At 53.4% G+C, this 20,606-nt stretch overlaps 1 non-coding gene across 1 annotated transcript; it reads right to left on the bottom strand.

Annotated features, from left to right (window-relative positions):
- Nucleotides 1–10,821: 10,821 nt before the first annotated feature.
- On the bottom strand, nt 10,822–10,893 carry TRNAQ-CUG. The gene has a single exon. It is a non-coding gene; the product is annotated as a tRNA-Gln (tRNA).
- Nucleotides 10,894–20,606: the final 9,713 nt, after the last annotated feature.

The following is a 20,606-nucleotide window of genomic DNA, read 5'->3' as shown; positions in this document are numbered from 1 at the left end:
TCCCCTGCCCCTTGGAATTCTGGGTTGAGATCCCAGTGCCTGATGGGGCAAAAATAATTGTCGCGGGTGGTTCTGGGTACAGCCTCACACCTCCCTTCCTGAAAGCAGCAGACAACCATTTCGCGCCTTTTTTCCTGGGTGACCTGAAAGCAAACGCCATAGCACAGCAAGCATGGACCCTGCTCAGATCAATAGTGCAATTGTGAATGTTGTAAACACCTCGTGCATTCTCATGCAGTCTATGGTGAACCATGAACTGCAAAGGCAGGCGAGGAGGAGGCAGCTACAGCAGCGCGGCGACGAGAGTGATGAGGACATGGACACTGATTTCTCCCTAACCGCGGGCCCCTGCGCTTTGGAGCTCCTGCTGGTAATGGGGGAGGTTCTACCCATTGAACGCCGATTTTGGGCCCGGGAAACAAGCACAGACTGGTGGGACCGTATAGTTTTGCAGGTGTGGGACAATTCGCAGTGGCTGCGAAACTTTGACATGCATAAGAGCACTTTCTTTGAACTTTGTGACTTGCTTTCCCCTGCCCTGAAATGCCATAATACCAAGATGAGAGCAGCCCTCACAGTGGAGAAGCGAGTGGCAATAGCCCTCTGGACGCTTGCAACGCCAGACAGCTACCGGTCAGTCGGGAATCAATTTGGAGTGGGAAAATCTACTGTGGGGGCTGCTGTGTTGCAAGTAGCCAAAGCAATCATCAAGCTGCTGCTACGAAAGGTCGTGACTCTGGGAAACGTGCAGGTCATAGTGGATGGCTTTGCTGCAATGGGATTCCCTAACTGTGGAGGGGCGATAGATGGAACCCATATCCCTATCTTGGCACCGGAGCACCAGGGCACCCAGTACATAAACCGCAAGGGGTACTTTTCAATGGTGCTGCAAGCACTGGTGGATCACAAGGGACGTTTCACCAACATCCATGTGGGATGGCCAGGAAGGGTTCATGACGCTCACGTCTTCAGAAACACTGTTCTGTTTAAACAGCTGCAGCAAGGGACTTACTTCTTGGACCAGAAAATAACAGTTGGGGATGTTGAAATGCCTGTAGTTATCCTGGGGGACCCAGCCTACCCCTTGATGCCATGGCTCATGAAGCCATACACAGGCAGCCTGGACAGTGGTCAGGAGCTGTTCAACTACAGGCTGAGCAAGTGCAGAATGGTGGTAGAATGTGCATTTGGCCATTTAAAGGCTCGCTGGCTCACATTACTCACTCGCTCAGACCTCAGCCAAACCAATGTCCTCTTTGTTATTGCTGCTTGCTGTGTGCTCCACAATCTCTGTGAAAGTAAGGGGGAGACCTTTATGGCAGGGTGGGAGGCTGAGGCAAATCACCTGGCCACTGATTACGCACAGCCAGACACCAGGGCGATTAGAAGAGCTCACCAGGAAGCGGTGCGCATCAGAGAAGCCTTGAAAACGAGTTTCATCACGGGCCAGGGTACGGTGTGACTGCTGTGTTTGTTTCCCCTTCATGAGCCTCCCCCCCTTTATTGACTCCTTCTGTAAGCAACCCACCCTCCCCCTTCGATTACAGCTTGCTTATGGAAATAAAGTCACTATCGTTTAAAAAGCCTGTATTCTTTATTAAAAGTCATTCCCTGTAAGCAACCCACCGTTCCCCTTCGTTTAAAAAGCATGTAATTATAAAAAGAGGAAGTTAATTAACAAGGTATCCCAGGAGTGGTTTGGGAGGAGGATAGGAGGGAAGGAAAAGGCCATTAAGCACATTTCAATGTAATGACAGCCTTTTGGTTGGACTGTCCACGGGGGTGGAGTGGGCTGGTGCACAAAGCCTTCCCCCACGCGTTCTTACACGTCTGGGTGAGGAAGATATGGAACATGGTGAGTACTGAGGGTGGTGAAACATGGGCTGCAGCGGCACTCTGTGACCCCGCTGCTCCTCCTGAAGATCCACCAGACGTCGGAGGATGTCAGTTTGATCACGCAGCAGCTCCAGCATTGCATCCTGCCACTGCTGATCTTCCTGCCTACACCTCTCATCTCGAGCGTCTCTCCTATCCTCACGTTGGTCCCTCCTGTCCTCACGTTGGTCCCTCCTGTCCTCACGTTCAATGGCATCTTTCCTGTACTTTGCTACCACGTCCTTCCACTCCCTCAGATGAGCTCTTTCATTGCGGGTTACTTCCATGATTTCAGAGAACATTTCATCTCGTGTCCTCTTCTTCCTCCGCTTTATCTGAGCTAGCCTTTGGGATGGAGTAGGGAGGCTTGAAAAATGTGTAGCTGCATGAGGGAAGAAAAAAAGGGAGAGAAGTATTTAAAAAGATACATTTTACAGAACAATGGTTATACTCTTTCACAGTGAACAACACTATTCACCTTACATAGCACATGTGAGTTCACTACAAGGTCGCATTTTGCATCTTTTAATATTGAGTGCCTGCGGCTCTGGTGTTACAGATCTCACAGACGTAGGTCCGGGCATCACAATTCAGCTTGCATGCGGTCATGGTAAGGCATATAAGGCATATAGCTTCTCCCTTTGCTGCTTCTTTCCTGTTAACAAGGAGCAGCAGACGCCAACCCCTCCCCTCCCCAATCCAATTCTCTAGAATTGCTTTACCCCTCCCCCCACCGCATGGCTGGTATCATGGAAGATCACTGCTAATCACCCTCCTTTCTCCCCCCCCCACCGCGTCGCTGGTAGCTGGGAAGATTCCTGCTGGCCAAACGCTAAAAAGCTCAGCGCTATCCTTCCTCCCCTCCCCCCGCTTTGCTACGCCCAAGGAAGGCTTTCTTTTAAGCAACAGCCCAGTAGGAAAATGGCCATCTCTCTGTCCCCTTACTTAAATTCCTTAATTTCAACCAGGTTACCATGAACGATATCACTTTGCTGAGGATAACAGAGCGAGATAAAGAACGGATGTTTCTTGAATGCCAGCAATCACCGGGACCATACGCAGCTATGCTTTGTCATTCAATGATACCCAATTACTTGCTACATGCCTGGCGTGGTAAAGTGTCCTACCATGGTGGAAGGAAGAAGGCTGCCTTGCCCAGAAATCTTCTGCAAAGGCTTTTGGAATACCTCCAGGAGCGCTTCATGGAGATGTCCCTGGAGGATTTCCACTCCATCCCCAGACATGTTAACAAACTTTTCCAGTAACTTTACTGGCTGTGAATGCATCCCAAGCCCTCATGGCAAATCAATCATTAAAAAACGCTTGCTTTTAAACCATGTTTTATATTTACAAAGGTATACTCACCAGAGGTGAGTGAAGCTTCCATGGCTTCACTGTCTGAGTTAGTGGCTTGGGAGGGCTGGGAGGGTAATTCCGTCTGGGTCACAAAAAGCTCCTGGCTGTTGGGGCTAACGGAGTGCTGTGTGCTCTCTGCAAGCTCATCCTCCTCTTCCTCCTCCTCATCTTCCCCCTCCGCTGAATCCTCAGCCATGGTTGAGATTATAACCCCCACCTCGGAATCCACAGACAAGGGGGGGTAGTGGTGGCACAGCCCCCTAAAATTGCATGCAGCTCAGCGTAGAAGCGGCATGTTTTCGGCCCTGATCCGGATCTTCCGTTTGCTGCTTTGGTTTTCTGCTAGGCTTGTCTGAGCTCCTTAACTTTCACTCTGCACTGCACTGAGTCCCTGCTGTGGCCTTTTCCCATCATAGCCTTGGAAATTTTTTCAAATGTTTTTTCATTTCGTCTTTTGGAACGGAGTTCTGTTAGCACTGAATCCTCTCCCCATATAGCGATCAGATCCAGTACCTCTCGTGCAGTCCATGCTGGAGCTCTTTTTCTATTCTCAGGAGACTGCATTGTTACCTGTGCTGATGAGCTCTGCGTGGTCACCTGTGCTGATGAGAGCTCCATGCTGCCCAAACAGGAAATGCAATTCAAAAGTTTGCGGGGCTTTTCCTGTCTACCTGGCCAGTGCCTCTGAGTTCTGACTGCTGTCCAGAGTGGTCACAGTGGTGCACTGTGGGATACTGCCCGGAGGCCAATAACGTCAATTTGTGGCCACACTAACCCTAAACCGATATGTTAATATCAATTTTAGCATTACTCCTCTCATTGGGGAGGAGTACAGAAATCGATTTAAAGAGCCCTTTAAATCAATATAAAGTGCATTGTAGTGTGGACGGGTACAGCGTTAAATCGATTTAATGCTGTTAAAATCAGTTTAACTGCGTAGTGTGGACCAGGCCTCAATGGTGGCCCATTTCAAGACGAAGAACTGCTGCTGGTGGATGGGATAGCGAGTTTCGCTATCAGACAGTCCTCAGCTGGCAAAGCCTACAGATTTACATTTCCTTCCACTTCCTGGGACGGGACTGCTCCCAGACCCTCCAAACTGGCATCAGCATGTAGGATAAACGGTTTGTTTGGGTTAACAAGGACTAGGACTTGCACATGAATCAGGCAAATAATTATTTCCCATAAAGCCCTGTCACTTCTCTCATCCCACCATGTCCCAAATGGAGAAGAGAGGAGCCCCTCCCATGTCCCAGGCCAGGAACACCAGATTGGGGGTGGGGAAGTGGTTGAGATGTTCATGACTCAGTCCAGGTCTGTTAGTGCTGCAAAGGAGAAGATTTCCTTCCTCAGTCCAGGTCAACTGGAATTGTTATTGCAGTGGGGGAGGGATGTCTCTCATCTGGTTCTTAGATGCTTTGGTGAGAGGGGACAGGCAGAGGTTTTTTCTTCCCTCTGCAGCTCAAATCGCACACTTCTTCTCTGCTTTTTGTTTTAGCTTGATTTCTCTCTTGCATCTCAATGTTCTCTTTCCTGGCCTCATTCCAGAGCATTCACAGCCCAATTCTCTACCCTAACCTTGAATCCTCTACTGCACCCTGAATGTCTCATTCTAACCCCACCCCAGAGTCTGCACCCCCAGAGCCAGTGCCTTCATCCCTCTGCACTCCAACTGTCTGTCCCATGTAGCCTGAATTAGGGTGTACTAATAATATTAATTTGGATAATTTGATGAAAATTTAATTTATTAGCTTTCATTTTATTTAATTTAATTGAGTTACAAAGTTACAGTTGCATTACTGCTATTCAAAAGATACATATGGCATTATATGCAACAAAGTTTTGCTTAATATACTCACAGCCTTCCTTGATAATAATTTATAACTAAATGATAACCTGGTGGTAAGAGACACAGGACCAGCCTTGCAGTTCAGGTTTCTCAATTCTTAATTGAAAGATGCAGTGCTTAGAAAAAGCTAGTGTTACTTAGGGTTTACTTGAATATGTTAAACTTAAAATCAAAACCTAATAAACAAAGAATAAAAACTTAGGGAAACCGAACTTAGCCTAGTTCTCTTGAAACATAAAGTTTAAGAACAAGAACAGCCTACTGATAGTACATAGAGAGATAGTGGAAGAAGTAAGTCAGAATGATAGAGCAAAGTGCTCTAGCGAGGTGGGTTACCTCTTTATAGGGCACAAGGGCTGGAAATCCTTCCTCCTATGCCCAAATTTCATTCCTCCCCCACAAAACATTAGGGTACGTTTACTTCATAGGCTAGTATGTTTGTGCTTGTTGATGACATGTACATATGCACATAAGTTACCTTATGGTGTACCTGTTAAATCTGTGGGTACAACACTGAAAAAAACCCTATGCCATTCTCCATTGTCGATTGGTCTAGGTAAAGGTCTTAGACAGGCATGGGTACTTATCTATTTAAGTAACATGATAAAGGTCGATTTTCCTCTCTGAGCAAAAGGTCACAATATACATATGCTAACTTTGCCTTAGCTTAACATACAGGATATGGCCTGTAGGTCCTCATAAGTCATGTGTCTCAGTCCCCTAATCATTTTTATTGCCCTCTGCTGGACTCTCTCCAGTTTGTCCACATCCCTTCTCATGTGGGTCCCAACCCCCAAAGTACTCACATTTCACCCCATTGGCCCCAAAATGCCAGCTTTTAATATGTAAATAGGGTGCTGCCATGGTCAAGTCACTCCCAAGCTCTCCAGCGGAGCCTGCTGGCAGAGAACAAGGTGAAAATTAGCCAGGATGTCACTCAGTCAAATCCCTGTGCTCCCCGCAGGTGGTATCGGAAAGCTCCAAGATGGCTCACTTCCCTTTCTCTCATCAGCTTCAGGCCCCAGGGTTACAAATGCCCAAACCAGTTGGGATTCTCCCCTGGCCTCAGGGTGTGGGGCTGCTCTGAGGGGATGGACTTGCAAACTTGGGATATTAGTGCAAAGATACAATTTCAATTTCTCTTAGAGAAATTGGAGGGCAATTTATATTTGGTAAAAATCTTATTTAGTGAAAGGAAAGCTGCAGTGACAGCCTGGTTACTGGGGTGCAAAACACCTTCCTCCTGGGAGAAACAAGAAGTTAGAATTAGAAATTTACATCGTTTGTTCCAGTGTTGGTACAGGTTTAATTTTGCTTCTGTGTAGGTTTGTTTCAGGCTGTGACCATTTTGGTTTATTGGGTTGTTTTGGTTTTTTTAGTTGGAATGGAGCTTTTAATTGACATTTGCTGGATTCAAATGGCTGACCTGCAACACCAGTTTTGACATAGTTCTGCATATTTTATACAGATTTGGCCAGTATTCAAGGATTCAATTCCTTTATAGGAGGTTTTAGTGGTCATGCTTATTTATTTGATGTTATTTTATCATTCTGCTGTAGCACACTTTTTTGATAAAATGTTGAAATTATTAATTTACAGCATTTGTTAGTTTTTATTTTTACAAACAACGTTTTTTTTAATGTTTGGGTTTTAAATTAAGCCTTTTTCGTTTCAATTTTTCATTTAGGTTTTGGTTACTGATGGGATCTTTAAGAGAGGTTTGGATTCAGTACTAAAATTTGGACAGATTTAGAATATTTAAAGTAAACCCTGTTTACTATTTTATTTTAATAAAGTTTGTATTCATAGATTCTAGGGTCAGAAGGGACCAATGTGATCATCTAGTCCAACCCCCTGCACAAAGCAGGCCACAGAACCCTACCCATCCACTTCCATAACAAACCACTAAACTATGCCTGAGTTATTGAAGTCTTCAAATTGTGGTTGGAAGACCTCAAGCTGCAGAGAATCCACCAGCAAGTGACCCATGCCCCACGCTGCAGGGGAAGGCAAAAAACCTCCAGGGCCTCTGCCAATCTGCCCCAGAGGAAAATTCCTTCCCAACCCCTGTAAACCCTGGCTGGGGGGAGAGGAGATGAGCCTGGCCTTTAACTGAGAAGGAGCAGAGGCATGGCCCCCATGAAGGGTGGGGCCAGGTGATGGGGGGCACAGCCCCCCAAATTTTTTGTCTAGCCCATCTCAGTCCCCCACTAAAGGAGAAGAGTCTGATGCCACCCCTGCTGGTCACTGCTGCTCCATGGGAAACATGCTCTGTGCCTTACCCAGATTGTTGGGAAACACACTCTGTGCCTTACCGTGACTGGTCGGTGGGTGTCACTGCTCCTAGAAGGCAGACACATGCTGTGCATTACGCCACCTGACCAGTGGGTGTCACTGCTGTATCAATGGAAACACCTTCTGTGCATTACCCTGAATGACCACGAGGTGTCACTGCTGCTCCAAGGGACACATACTCTGTGTGTTACCCTGATTGGCCACTGGGTGTCACTGGTGCGCCAAGCAAAACACCTTCTGTGCATTACTCTGACTGCCCACTGGGTGTCACTGCTGCGCCAAGGGAGACATAAGAACGGTCAGACTGGTTCAGACGCAAAGTCCATCTTCCCCAGTATCCTCCTGTCTTCTGACAGTGGCCAGTGCCAGGTTCCCCAGAGGGAATGAACAGAGCAGGGAATCATCAAGTGATCCATCCCCTATTGCCCATTCCCAGCTTCTGGCAAGCAGAGGCTACAGGCACCATCCCTGCCCACCCTGGCTAATAGTCCTTGATGGATCTATCCACCGCAAACTTATCTAGTTCTTTTTTGAACCCTGTTATAGTCTTGGCCTTCACAACATGCTCTTGCAAGGAGTTCCACAGGTTAACTATGCAACTGCCCTGAGTTTACTCCCATCCTCCCCTGGCCAGGTTGTATATGGAAAAGAGGATGAGGATGAGGAGAGCCATGATGTGTCTGTCAGTGGCTGGTGCCTCAGTTTCCTCTAGGCAGCAGTGCTGCAGGCTCCTTTGGTCTGTGCCCATGCAACTGTGTCTGGGGAAGGGGGAGTAGAGGCTCATGCTTCCCAGCCCCATGCCCCACCCCCAGCAGCTGGGGAATCCAGGCCAAATTTAACCCTGGTAGCTGGGCCGGGATTAGCCTGGGCTCGGGTAGGACTGGGGAGGAATTGGGAGGGAGACAGATGCACCTGCTGTGAGGGAAGATCCTCCCATTCCCTGCCAACCCCCCTCACTCCATGCAGCACAGCACCCCCTAGCATTTTTTTCTCTGTCATGGGAGCTGTTTGCTGCTTGCTTCTCCCTTAGCATCATCTCTCCCCACCCTGGAGCACTGGCATTGCCTGTCCTGTGCAAACAGGCAGGCCCCGGTGTGCCCCATGGCACTGCCCTGCAATTGTGGGGGCAACTGTTGGATGGAGCCATATCGAAATATAGGGGTGGACAAAGCTGGGGACCAGGACTCCTGGGTTCTCCCTTCAAATGTGGGAGGGGAGTGGGAATTGGGGGTAGAGTTGGGGAGGGGCACGGCTGGGATCCAGGGCTCCTGCTTTTTCTGGTTTTCTCCATCTCCTGCAGCAGCCTTGGTCCTTTCAGTGCATTTCTTGTTCCAGATTCATTTGCTGACTTGTGTAACTCACCCCAGAGGTGGCTGCATCTCAGTGTTGGGTGAGGCACCCTTGGCTGCATCACCTCCTAACCGCGTCTCTCTCCCCCTGCAGGTGACTCTGCAGCACTCGGCAAAGATCCACAAGATCATGGGGCACTTTGAGCACTGGGCAGGCAGGGGCCAGGTGCCCAGCCCTCCCTCCAGAGAATGGGACCCAGCACCCCCTACTTTTTACAGGGATTAAAAACGGGCAAAGGGGGGCAAATCAGAGGAGGAGGGTGGCCAGGATCTGAGCAGGGGGTGGAAATTCACTGGTCAGGGGGTTAATCAGCTGGAGGCACAGTTAGGAGAGGGGTTGAAGGGCAACGTCAGGGAGCGGGGAAGGAGCTGGAGGTAAGCCCAGGGGGAGACGCTGCCAGAGGGTTATACCTCGGCACAGGCAGGGGCAGAGGGGTAACAGTTATCCCGTTGGGCTGAGACTCCAGTATTTGCAAACATGGGTGGGGGGAGCAGAGGGCTTTTTTATTTCCTCTCTCACAGGCAGCACCTCTCAGCATGGGCTTCCCAGGGCTGGGCTCTTAAAGGCACAGGCATCCCACTGCCTAGACACTGCAGCTCCTCTCTGATGTAACCTACTGAGGTGCTGCAGTAGGAGACTCAATTCAGTGAAACTGGGCATTCCCTATACGCCCCCCAGTCAGGGGGCTGTGCACCCCCTTCCCCGAATTTCCCCAACACCCCCTCCCCCAGTGGTCAGGTAGTTACATGCAGCGTTGCCAATGTTGTCACTGGTTGCAAATTTGAATGGAAATTGAAACGTTAACAGACACTTTAAAAACAGATACAATGTATGAAAACTACTTGTAGCTGAGAAAGTAAAATAGGTTTGGAAAGTCTGGACAAAGCCGGGTTTCCTCACCCAGCTGTTGTGTTTGCTGACAATGTCGGTGGGCAGTGTTGGCCAACCTTAGAATTTCAAATAATGATTTGTAAGCGAGGTGTGAATAGCTCTCCTTTGGCAGCTACTGATGACCAGGGTTGTGAGGAGGCTTTGGGACCAGACTGTATTTACATGAACTCACCTACTCTGCCGAGGTATCTAGCGGACAGAGCTGGGCTGCTTCTGCTCTAGGTGCCCGGAGGAGGGAAGTTGTGTGGGGCTCCAGCCTGGGACTCTTCCTCCCTCCTGCCAAGCCCTGACTATTAATCCCAGCCCTGTCACTCCTTTCTTCAAGCGCCGTGTGGGCCAGAGGAAAAGTGTGGTAGGAAGCCCAAGGGCCAAGCTTGTGAACATCAGGTGCAGCAGCAAGAATCCCAACTATCAGGATAGCAAGTTCTAGAGCCCTAACCCATTGTGGCCACCCCAGCCAAAGACCTGGCTCCAGGAAATGTGAGTCACCCAGCAGGAGGGGAAAGATTCACTCTTACACAGCTGGAGACAGGGAAGTTGAGCTCTGGGGCTTTACCAGAAGCATGGGTGGCAAGTTTGTAGAAAATTTGGTGGTGTCCAGAACCCGCCCCCCAAACTCCACCCCCACCTGCCTAAGGCTCTGGGAGGGGGTTTGTGGGGGAGGTCTGGGGTGCAGATCCTGGGCTGGGGATTAGGGTGCAGGAGGGGTGCAGGCTTTGGGATAGAGTTTGGGTGCTGGGTGCAGGCTCCAGGCTGGGGTTGTAGGAAGGGGCGAGAGGTGCAGACTCTGGGAGGGAGTGCAGGGCTGAGGATGAGGGATTCATGATGCAGGAGGGGGCTCAGGACTGGGACAGAGGATCAGGGTGCAGAGAGATGGGGCTAAGGATGAGGGAGCTCAGGGCCTTGGAGAGGCTCAAGGGCAGCCTGCCTTGCCATTACTGGAGGGAGGGCTCTAGGACCCTGGGGCAGAAGACAGCACTTCTGCCTAGAATCCCTTTAATCCAGCAGCAGGAGCAGGCAGGGGACAGGCACACGCTGCTTTTTGTCAGGCAGGGACACACCGCAGCAGGGGGAGGGGTGCCAGGGCCAGTGGAAGAGACCCAGCTCCAAATATTGCTGGAGCAGGGCCCCCAGCCATGAATATTCCTCGAGCCCGAGCACCGCAAATGTATATAACCTGCCACCTATGACCACAAGCCAACACAAGGTCCCACTGAGATTTGAACTCAGATTACAGGATTCAGAGTCCTGAGTGCTGCCCATTACACCATGGGACCAGCTTGTGCTGCCTTCTCTGCACATCGGTGACCCTCATGGAACTGGCTTGTGTAAGGGGGCTCTTGGCCCTTTACTAAAACTTAGTGTGGCTGTGTGTTGGGGGGTTGGTTGGCTAGTTCCCAGCACCAACAGAAGGGGGAAGGATCAATGGGAAATCAGGACCCTGAGACTGACAGTCCCCAGGGACAATGGGGAGAGGCCAAAGCTCCAAGTTAGCTGCACTGACAGGCCAGGCAGTGTAATGAGGGAGTCACCAGGCCAGGGGGTCCCATCCTCCATGTGAGCTGGAACTGCCTGGGGCAGAGTGGGGCAGAGCTAAGGAGAGAGCAGGAGCCTGAGAAGAGCGGGGAGCAGAGCTGTGCAGGTGTAGTGCCAGAAACTACTGCATGTAGGAATTTGCAACCTGTAGCAGTTACTGATACCTGAGGTTGTTCTTATTTGCTGACTTGTCCTAATTGGCTAAAACTTGACAGTGGTTTCTCTAGCAAAGGCCAGTCCCTGGCCCTTGGTCCAGACATCCTCCTTCATGTCAGGCTAGGGTGACCGGATGTCAAAGATGAAATATTGGGATGCGGGGGGCGGAGCAAAAAAAAAGAAGCCAGAGGGCCCCCCTGCCGCCAAGCGGAAGTGGCACAGCCCCATCTCCAACCAATTCTCAGCTCCAACCTCCGCTACACCCCCAGCTCCTCCATCCTCTCACTCCTGGGCCCAGCCTGGGCTCTGAGCTCTGCAGCGGAGCCATGATCCGGGCCCCTCCTGCAGCTCCCGGCCAAGGGGTGAACCTGGCAGCTCCTGGCAGGAGCGTGTCTGCCCCACGTGTGTCTCTGCCTCCCGCCCACCTGGGCCCTGCCTGCTCCGTGCTGTCCCCAGCTCCATTGCACTGCCCTGCAGGCTGCAGGGCTGGAGCAGCTTCTGCTCTGCGCTCCTGGCCATGGCCATGGCCCATGTGCAAACCTGCAGGTGAGGGGCGCTGCCTTCCCTCCCCAGGTCTGCAAGGGGAATGCAAAGCGGCTGCTCCTCTGGGGGCGGGGCACTGGGTTCCCTTCCCAGCTCTGCGAGGGGACTGAGGAGCGGCCGTTCCCGTAGAGGCGGGGCGCTGGGTTGCCTCCCAAGCTCTGTGAGGGGATCTGTGAGGACGCCATTCCAGCAGGGTCAAGGCGCTGCTTTCCCTCCCCAGCTCTGCGAGAGGACTGGGCAGCGGCCGTTCCTGCGGGGGTGGTGCGCTGGGTTCCCCTCCCAGCTCCGCCAGGGGACTGGGGAGTGACCGTTCATGCAGGCACGGGGCGCTGGGTTCCCTCCCCAGCTCTGGGAGGGGAGCAGGGAGTGGTGGTTCGAGCGGGGTTGGGGCATTGCCTTCCCTCCCCAGCTCTGGGAGAGGCGTGGGGTGTGGCCGCTCGAGCGGGGGCAGGGCGCTGGTTTCCCTCCCCAGCTCTGGGAGGGGCCTAGGGAGTGGCAGTTCGAGTGGGGACAGGCAGCGAGCTCCTTGCTATCGTCACAGCCTCAGAGCCAGCGTGAGCCCCCTCTCCGGTGTGCAGGGGGGTGGGGAGCATCTCTCCCTCCCACTCAGCCCCAGGGGGCTGGTTACAGGTGGGCAGGTATCCTGAGCCCAGCAGCCCTTCCCCCGTGCCAGCCACGTCATTTGCATTTTCACTGACCATTTCCATCTTACCCAATTGGTTCCCTGGATTTGAATTCAAACCCTCGGCCATTACAGGAGCAGGGCCTGGATTCTGTCCCAAAGAGACACAGTCACCAGCCAACAGGGCCTCCCAGCCAATATCCTGGAGAACCCCAACGACCAGCCGGCCAGACCCCTCCTGGGTCTGCACAGGGATCCAGGCCATATGCAGGACGGGGGGCTTCACCCTGGGGACCTTCACCCAGGCCCCCAGCCCCATAGCATCTGCGGCTGCACCACCACAGTTCTCTCTGTCCCAGGGTCTCGCCACCCCAGGCGTGTTTCCCCACTGACCCTTGGGCAGCCCCCTATGTCTCTCTGCTCCACCATCCCAGTCCATGCTGGTGCTGCTTCTCCTGCAGCTTTTCCTCAGGCTCTTGCTCTCACGATCCTCTCGCACTCTCAGGCTCTGCTCCCATCCCATATGTCTTCGATCCCCTGATGGGGAACCCGATCGTGAAAACCATCATCTGTTTGGAGACCAGACTCTCGGGGATGTCTGGCTGCTGCTCCAGCTGCTCCCAGATCCTTTTGTAGCCCCATCTGGGTCAGGAATCTGCTCCTCAGACGTGTCCTTCTCTTCCTACTCACGATTAACTGTGCCTTGGTGAACTTCTCCGTGCGTAACCCTCTTTGTGTACAGGATCACAATGTCCTTCTCAAGGAGATGGTGATAGGCCATCACTTCACCATTCCCAAGTGGCTCTGGACTGACAGGCCTGTGTGCTCTTGGCTCCCCTATGGTTTCCAGGAAGAAACCCTGGTGTGCCAACCCCTTCTCGTGGTCACCACCTCTTTGCCAGGGTCGAGCTGCAGACTCCTCTGCCTGTGGGACTGCTCCTGCCATCCCCACGGGAACCCTGCTACTGCAAAAATCCTCTCTCCCAGGGCAGAGCGGCAAGCTCCTCCGCCCCTGAGACTGCTGGTTGCAGTCCTCAGGGGGACCCTGTTACTCCAACAGTCCTTCTCGCTGATCACACACTCCCAGAGGTTAACCGCTCCCTGAAACCATCCCTCTCTGAGCCTTCAGCACGCCTGGTTCTCATTATCCCTCCTTTGTTTTACTGCTCCCCAGTCACTTACTGCAAGCAGCGCCATTCACGGGGTGCAGTACATCTCACCTCTGCCACCAGTTGTCACGGAGACCATGGGCAATGCTCTGGAACTGCTCCCCACAAAACCAGTCAGGACTTTGAGGAGCCTCCTCTCCCTTGGAGCAGAAGTTTTTAGGGCAAGAAGCTCACAAGTCTTTAGCTCCTGGGTCTCTCCTTGGAGCATTCAGCATCCTCTGACCCTCCATGTGCTTCCCACAGTGAGTCTGCCCAGGCAGGGTCCATTCTGGGTGGGTATCAAGGTTTTTTCCCCACTTTGAACTTTTGCGTCCAAGAAGTGGGGACCTGCATGATCACTTTTAATCTTTATTACCAGCTTAAATTTGGTACGCTGCCACCAGCCAAAAATATGATGTTTGGCACACTTCCTGTTCCCCCAAAGCCTTCCCTGGGGAATCCAAGACCCAAACCCCTTGGATCTGAACACAAGGAGAAATTAGCCTTCCCTCCCCTCATTTTCCCCCCCGACTTTCCCCTCCCTGGTTTACCCTGAGAGGCTACACTGATCCAAACTCCTTGGATCTTAAAACAAAGAGGAATTAACCTCCCTCCCGTCCTTTACCCCGCACCAATCTCTGGTGCATTCAGATCCAATCCCCTTGGGTCTTAAAACAAGGAAAAAATCCGTCAGGTTCTTAAAATAGAAAGCTTTTAATTAAAGAAAGAAAAGGTAAAAATTATCTCTGTAAAATCAGGATGGAAAATGTTTTACAGGGTATTCATATTTATATAGCCTAGAGGGACCTCCCCGCCCCCTTAGCCTGGGATTCAAAGTTACAGCAAACAGAGGTAAAAATCCTTCCAGCAAAAGACACATTTACAAGTAAAGAAAACAAACATAAGATTGATCCACGTTTCCTGGCTATACCTACTACTCTGAAACATGAAAGACTGATTCAGAAAGATTGGAGAAAACCTGGTTGCACATCTGGTCCCTCTTAGCCCCAAGAGCGAACAAATAACAAAACAAACAGCACAACAAAGACTTCCCTGTACCAAGATTTGAAAGTATCTTATCCCCTGATTGGTCCTCTGGTCAGGTGTCAGCCAGGTTCACTGAGCTTCTTCCCTTTACAGGTAAAAGAGACATTAACCCTTAACCATCTGTTTTTGACAGGAGGGAAGCCACCACTCCCCCCCCCACCGCTGGAACCACCACTCCCCAGGCCTCTCCCAGAGCTGGGAACGGAAGTCTGCGCCCTGCCCCCGCTGGAAGTGCCCCTCCCCTGTATCCTCCCAGAGTTGGGTCGGGAACCCAGCGCCCCTCCCCCTCTCGAACAGCCACTCCCCTGTCCCCTCCCAGAGCTGGCGAGGGAATACAGCACCCCACCCCCGCTGGAACGGCCACTCCCGAGTCCCCTGACACGGCTAAGGAGGGAAGGCAGCGCCCCACCCCCGCAGGAACGGCCGCTACATAGTACCCGTACAGAGCTGGGGAGGGAACCCAGAGCACAGACTCCGCAGGAAAGGCTGCTCCCCAGTCTCCTCGCAGAGTTCGGGAGGGAACCCAGCGCCCTGCCCCTACAGGAATGGCCACAACCCAGTCCCCTGGCAGAGCTGGGGAGGGAACACAATGCCCCACCCCTGCAAGAACGGCCACTCCCCAGTCCCCTCGCAGAGCTGGGGAGATAACCCAGTGCCCTGCCCCCGCAGTCCCCAGTCCCCTGTCAGAGCTGGGGAGGGAAAGCAGCATCCCGCCCTTGCTGGAATGGCAGCCCCACAGGCCCCTCACAGATGTGGGGAGGGAAGGCCTTGCCCCACCCCCGCAGGAACGGGCGCTCCCCAGTCCTCTGGCAGAGCTGGGGAGGGAAGGCAGCAACCTGCCCCCACTGGAACGGCCGCTCCCCAGTCCTCTTGCAGAGCTGGGAAGTGAACCCAGTGCCTCACCCCCGCAGGAGCGGTCGCTCCCCAGTCCCCTTGCAGAGCTGGGGAGGGAAGAAAGTGCCCCACCCTCGCTGGAACGGCCGCTCCCCAGTCCTGTCGCTGAGCTGGGAAGGGAACCCTGCGCCCCGCAACCGCAGGAATGGCGGCACCAGAGTCCCCTCGCAGAGCTGGGAGAGTAACCCAGCGCGCCACCCCTGCAGGAAAGGCTGCTTATCAGTCCCCTGGCAGAGCTGGGGAGGGAAGGCAACACCCGCCCCTTCAGGAATGGCCACTCTGCTGTCCCCTCGCAGAGCTAGGGAGGGACAGCAGCGCCCCGCCCCCACAGGAACGGCCGCTCCCCATTCCCCTCGCAGAGCTGGGGAGGGACAGCAGCGCCCCACCCCCCTAGGAACGTCCGATCCCCAGTGGCCTTGTAGAGCTGCGGAGGGAACGCAGCACTCAACCCCCGCTGGAACGGCCGCTCCCCTTTTCCCTCGCATAGCTGGGGAGGGAAAGCAGCGCCCCACCGCAGCTGGAATGGACTCTTTCCAGTCCCCTTGCAGAGCTGGGAAGGGAAGGCAGCTCCCTGTCCCCGCTTGGACAGCCGCTCTCCAGTCCCCTGGCAGAGCTGAGAAGGGAACCCAGCGTCCCGACCCCACAGGGAAACACAACATCCAAGTTCCCTTGCAGAGCTGGAAGGGGAACTCAGTGCCCCACTCCCGCAGAAATGGCCGCTCCCCAGTCCCCTCACAGAGAAAGGGAGGGAACCCAGAGGCTCGCCCCAGCAGGAAAGGCTGCTTCCCGGTCCCCTCGCAGACCTGGGGAGGGAAGGCAGCGCCCCGCCCCCGCAGAAACAGCAGCTCCCCATTGTTGGTATCACTAGGCATAAATCTAAGCTTTAGTGAACCAAAGCTCCTCCATGTTGAACTCTACTTGATCTAGAAAGCTAGCAGCTGTGAAATTAAATGTGTAACAGTAAGTTATCAGTTGCAGCACAGCTAAAATCAGTCTAAAGCAGTAGCGATAAGGCCTGTGCACCTTTAGCAGAAGGACAAGGTAACTTGCAGAAGGAAAACTTACTAACGGGCTGCCTCAGCCAAGATTACTTAATGCACCTGCGCTTAGCTAATTGCTACAGGGGAGGAAGGAGGAGGAGGAGGAGGAGGAGGGTGGGGGAAGAAAGAAGAAAGAGAAAGAAAAACTTATAAAAAGGGAAAAGCTGCTTGTGTAGTGGTGCATGATTTCAGGCGTTCGTCTCCTTGCACCGCTTTGAGATCCCAATAAACCTTGCTTCTCCACCCTGGTGTGTGTTCATTGGCGCTTCACACTCTGGGCAACGAACCACTGTTGCTTGCCTCGGGCACCCTCTGTGTCGGCAACAGAAGGCATCGCCCCGACCCCCGCTGGAACAGCCGCTCCCTAGTCCCCCACAGAGCTGGGGAGGGAACCCAGTGCCCAGCCCCCGCAGGAACAGCTGCTCTCCAGTCCCCTAGCAGAGTCGGAGAGGGAAGGCAGCGCCCTGCCCCCACAGGAACGGCCGCTCCCCAGTTTCCTCGCAGATCCGGGGAGGGAAGGCAGTGCCCCGCCCCCGCAGGAACGGCCACTGCCCAGTCCCCTCGGAGAGCCGGGGAGGGAACCCAGCACCCTACCCCTGCTGGAACGGTCTCTACCCAATCCCCTCGCAGAGCCGTAGTAGAAGGCAGTGCCCCGCCCCAGCTGGATCGGCCCCTCCCCAAACCTCTCGGAGAGCCAGGGAGGGGAGGCAGCTCTCCTCCCCCACTGGAACAGCCACTACCCAGTCCCCTTACAGAGCCGAGGAGGGAAGACAGCGACCTAGCACCACTCCTGTCTTGGAGTGTGGGATAATCCGGTCCTGCACCCCTCTTCCTGGACTCCCAGGGACTCTCAGCCAGCCAGTAAAGCAGAACGTTTATTTGACACAGGAATGGAGGTTACAGCAGAGCTTGGAGGCACAACCAGGACCACTCAATCTAGTTCTTCTGGATGTTCAGGGTAGTTGGATCCCAGCTTGGGATACCCTGAATTCCAACCACCCAGCCCAAAACAGAAACTGAACTGCCCTTCCTCCAGCCAGCCAATTCCTTTGTCCAGCTTCCCGGGCAAAGGTGCTGACACCCTCTCCCCGTACCTGGCTCAAGTTACAGGCTTAAAAATCCTGTCCCTCGCCTAACGTCCTCTTCAGCTCTCCCATCTCCCCACACAGACAGTCCCCACAGCATCAAATCTCTCCCCCCCTTCGAGACTGAACTGAGCGCGGTAACTCTGACCAGTGACCTGGGGAAGTTCAGGGCCCCGCTCTCCGGGACATTGCGTCCGCTATCAGTTGGCACTTCCCTTCACATGGACCATGTCCATGTCATAGCCCTGCAGGAGCAGGCTTCACCTCAGGAGCTTGGCGTTGGCTCCTTTCATCTGATGCAGCCAAGTCAGGAGAGAGTGGTCGGTGTACACAGTGAAGTGTCACCCAAAGACATATGACTCCAATTTCTTACGGGCCCACACCATGGCCAGGCATTCCTTCTCGATGGCCACGTAGTCTGCTCCCATGGTAACAACTTCTTGCTCAGGTACATGATGGGGTGTCTCTCCCCCTTTTCATCCTCCTGCATTAACACCGCCCCCAGTCCCATGTCTGAGGCGTCGGTGAACACCATAAAGTGCTTGTCGAAATCTGGGTTTGCCCGAAATTGGTCACTAACTAGAGCCGTCTTCAACGCCCGGAGAGCCTGCTGGCACTGCTCGGTCTTGACCACCTTGTCTGGCTTCCCCTTCTTGCACAGCTCAGTGAGGGGGCGGCTATGGCTCAAAAGTGGGGCACGAACCTTCAATAGTACCTCACCATCCCAATAAAGACCTGGACCTGGTTTTTGGTTTGGGGAGCGGGCCAGTCTCTGATCACCTCCACCTTGGCTGGTTCCAGCTTTAGGCAGCCACTCCCCACCCGATGGCCCAGATAAGATACTTCAGACATCCTCACCTTGCACTTCTCAGCCTTTACGGTTAACCCAGCCTCCCGCAGTTGGTCCAGCACTTTTTTAACCTGGGACACGTGGTCTTCTCAAGTCCGGCTAAAGACGCAGATGTCGTCACGGCAAAACGCTCCATCCCCCTCAGTAGTTGATCCCACAGGCGCTGGAAGGTGGCTGGCGCTCCCTTGAGGCCGAAGGGCAGGGTCAGAAACTCGTAGAGCCCCAGAGGGGTGATAAAGGCCGATATCAGCCTGGCATCTGCGTCCAGTGGCACTTGCCAGTAGCCCTTTGTAAGATCCATGGTGGTGAGGTACCAAGAACCTCCCAGCTTCTCTAGGAGCTCATCAGGCCTGGGCATGGGGTAGGCAACAGATACAATGATGGCATTGAGCTCTCCATAGTCCACACAGAACCGGATCGACCCATCCCTTTTGGGGATCAGCACCACTGCAGAGGCCCAAGGCCTGGAAGACGGCTGGATCACTCCCAAAGCCAGCATGTCCCTGACCTCTCTTTCTAGGTCCTGGGCAGTTTTCCCGGTGACCCGAGAAGGGGATCATCTTATAGGAGGATGTGTCCCGGTCTCCACACAGTGGATAATCAAATTAGTGCGTCTAGGTTGGTTGGAAAACAGCTGTCAGTATAGATGCAGCACCCCTGTGATCTCACCATGCTGGGCCGGGGTCAGCTGATCAGAGAGGGGAATTGAATCCAGCGGGGAACCAGCTTTTGTCCCAGGAAATAGATCCATTAAAGCGTCATCTCCCTGCTCCTCCCAATGTCCACACACGGCCAACACCACATTCCCCCTGTCATAATATGGCTTCATCATATTCACATGGTACACCCGGCGGTGGTGCGTCCAGTTCGACAGCTCCACCACATAGTTTATCTCATTTAGTTGCTTGACAACCTTGAAGGGCCCTTCCCAGGATCCTGAAGTTTGTACTTTCTCATGGGGATGAGAACCATCACCTGATCCCTTGTGGCAAAGTCGCGGGCCCACACCGTGCGGTCATATCAGACCTTCTGCTTCCTCTGGGCTCGGGCCATATTCTCCCTGGCCAGGCCCATGAGCTCGGCAAGTCTTTCCCAGAAGGTCAGGCCATACTCCACCACTGACTCCCCATTGGGAGTGGCCTTCCTCTCCCATTCGTCTCTCATCAGGTCCAGGGGCCTCCTTACCTGCCTTCTATATAACAGTTTGAAAGGCGAAAGCCCAGTAGATTCCTGTGGTACCTCCCTATACGCAAACAGCAGGTGAGGTAAGTACTTGTCCCAGTCCTGCGGATGCTGGTTCATAAATGTTTTTAGCATCATCTTTAGCGTCTCGTTGAATCTTTCCCCCTGCCCGTTGGACTGGGGGTGATACGCCGAGGCCCAGCTGTGCCGGATCCAACATTTCTCCCACAAGCACCGGAGCAGGGTCGACATGAAGTTGGACCCCTGGTCCGTTAAGACTTCCTTGGGGAACCCCACCCGGCTGAAAATGGTCAGCAGCTCATCTGCCATAGTGTCTGCTTCGATAGAGGACAAGGCCACCGCCTCGAGGTAGCGAGTGGCGAAATCTACCACCAGAATGAGGGATTTTTCTGCAACTCAGCCTGGAACTCAGCAGCTGAGACAGGGATGGAGACATGCTCTCTCTCTAGCTGGCTTGTTCTGAGGCCGCAGCCTTTCTGAGCCATGTCCCCGGACATTCTCCTTGGGAGGGGATTCTCCCTATTACCTCTTTGGGAGGTCCCAGGATGAGACTCTCTCTGCATCGCGGTGGGCCTGTTCCTTTGGGACTCCTCCCTGCCACCTCCCGACCAGATCTTCACAAACTCATCGGCCAGCAGCCCTGTATGTCGCGGGTCCTCTGGTTTTTGGTCCCTCAACCACAGCCTCAGGTCGGATGGGTACTGCTCATACAGTTGCTCCAGTCCCAGCAGTTAACCAGGTCCCCCTTCATCTGGGACCCACTGGCCCAAACTCGCACAGCAGGGCCTGTTTGAATAGTTCATAGTTCCCTTTCTCAGCATCTCCCAATTGGCGGTACAATGCCACGGCCTTGGGGTCCTGTAAGG

The sequence above is a fragment of the Gopherus evgoodei genome, unplaced genomic scaffold (assembly GCF_007399415.2).
Source record: "Gopherus evgoodei ecotype Sinaloan lineage unplaced genomic scaffold, rGopEvg1_v1.p scaffold_187_arrow_ctg1, whole genome shotgun sequence".
NCBI classification, from domain to species: domain Eukaryota; kingdom Metazoa; phylum Chordata; order Testudines; family Testudinidae; genus Gopherus; species Gopherus evgoodei.
Note: the sequence above shows the minus strand (reverse complement) of the source record. Positions and strands in the feature narration are given on the sequence as shown.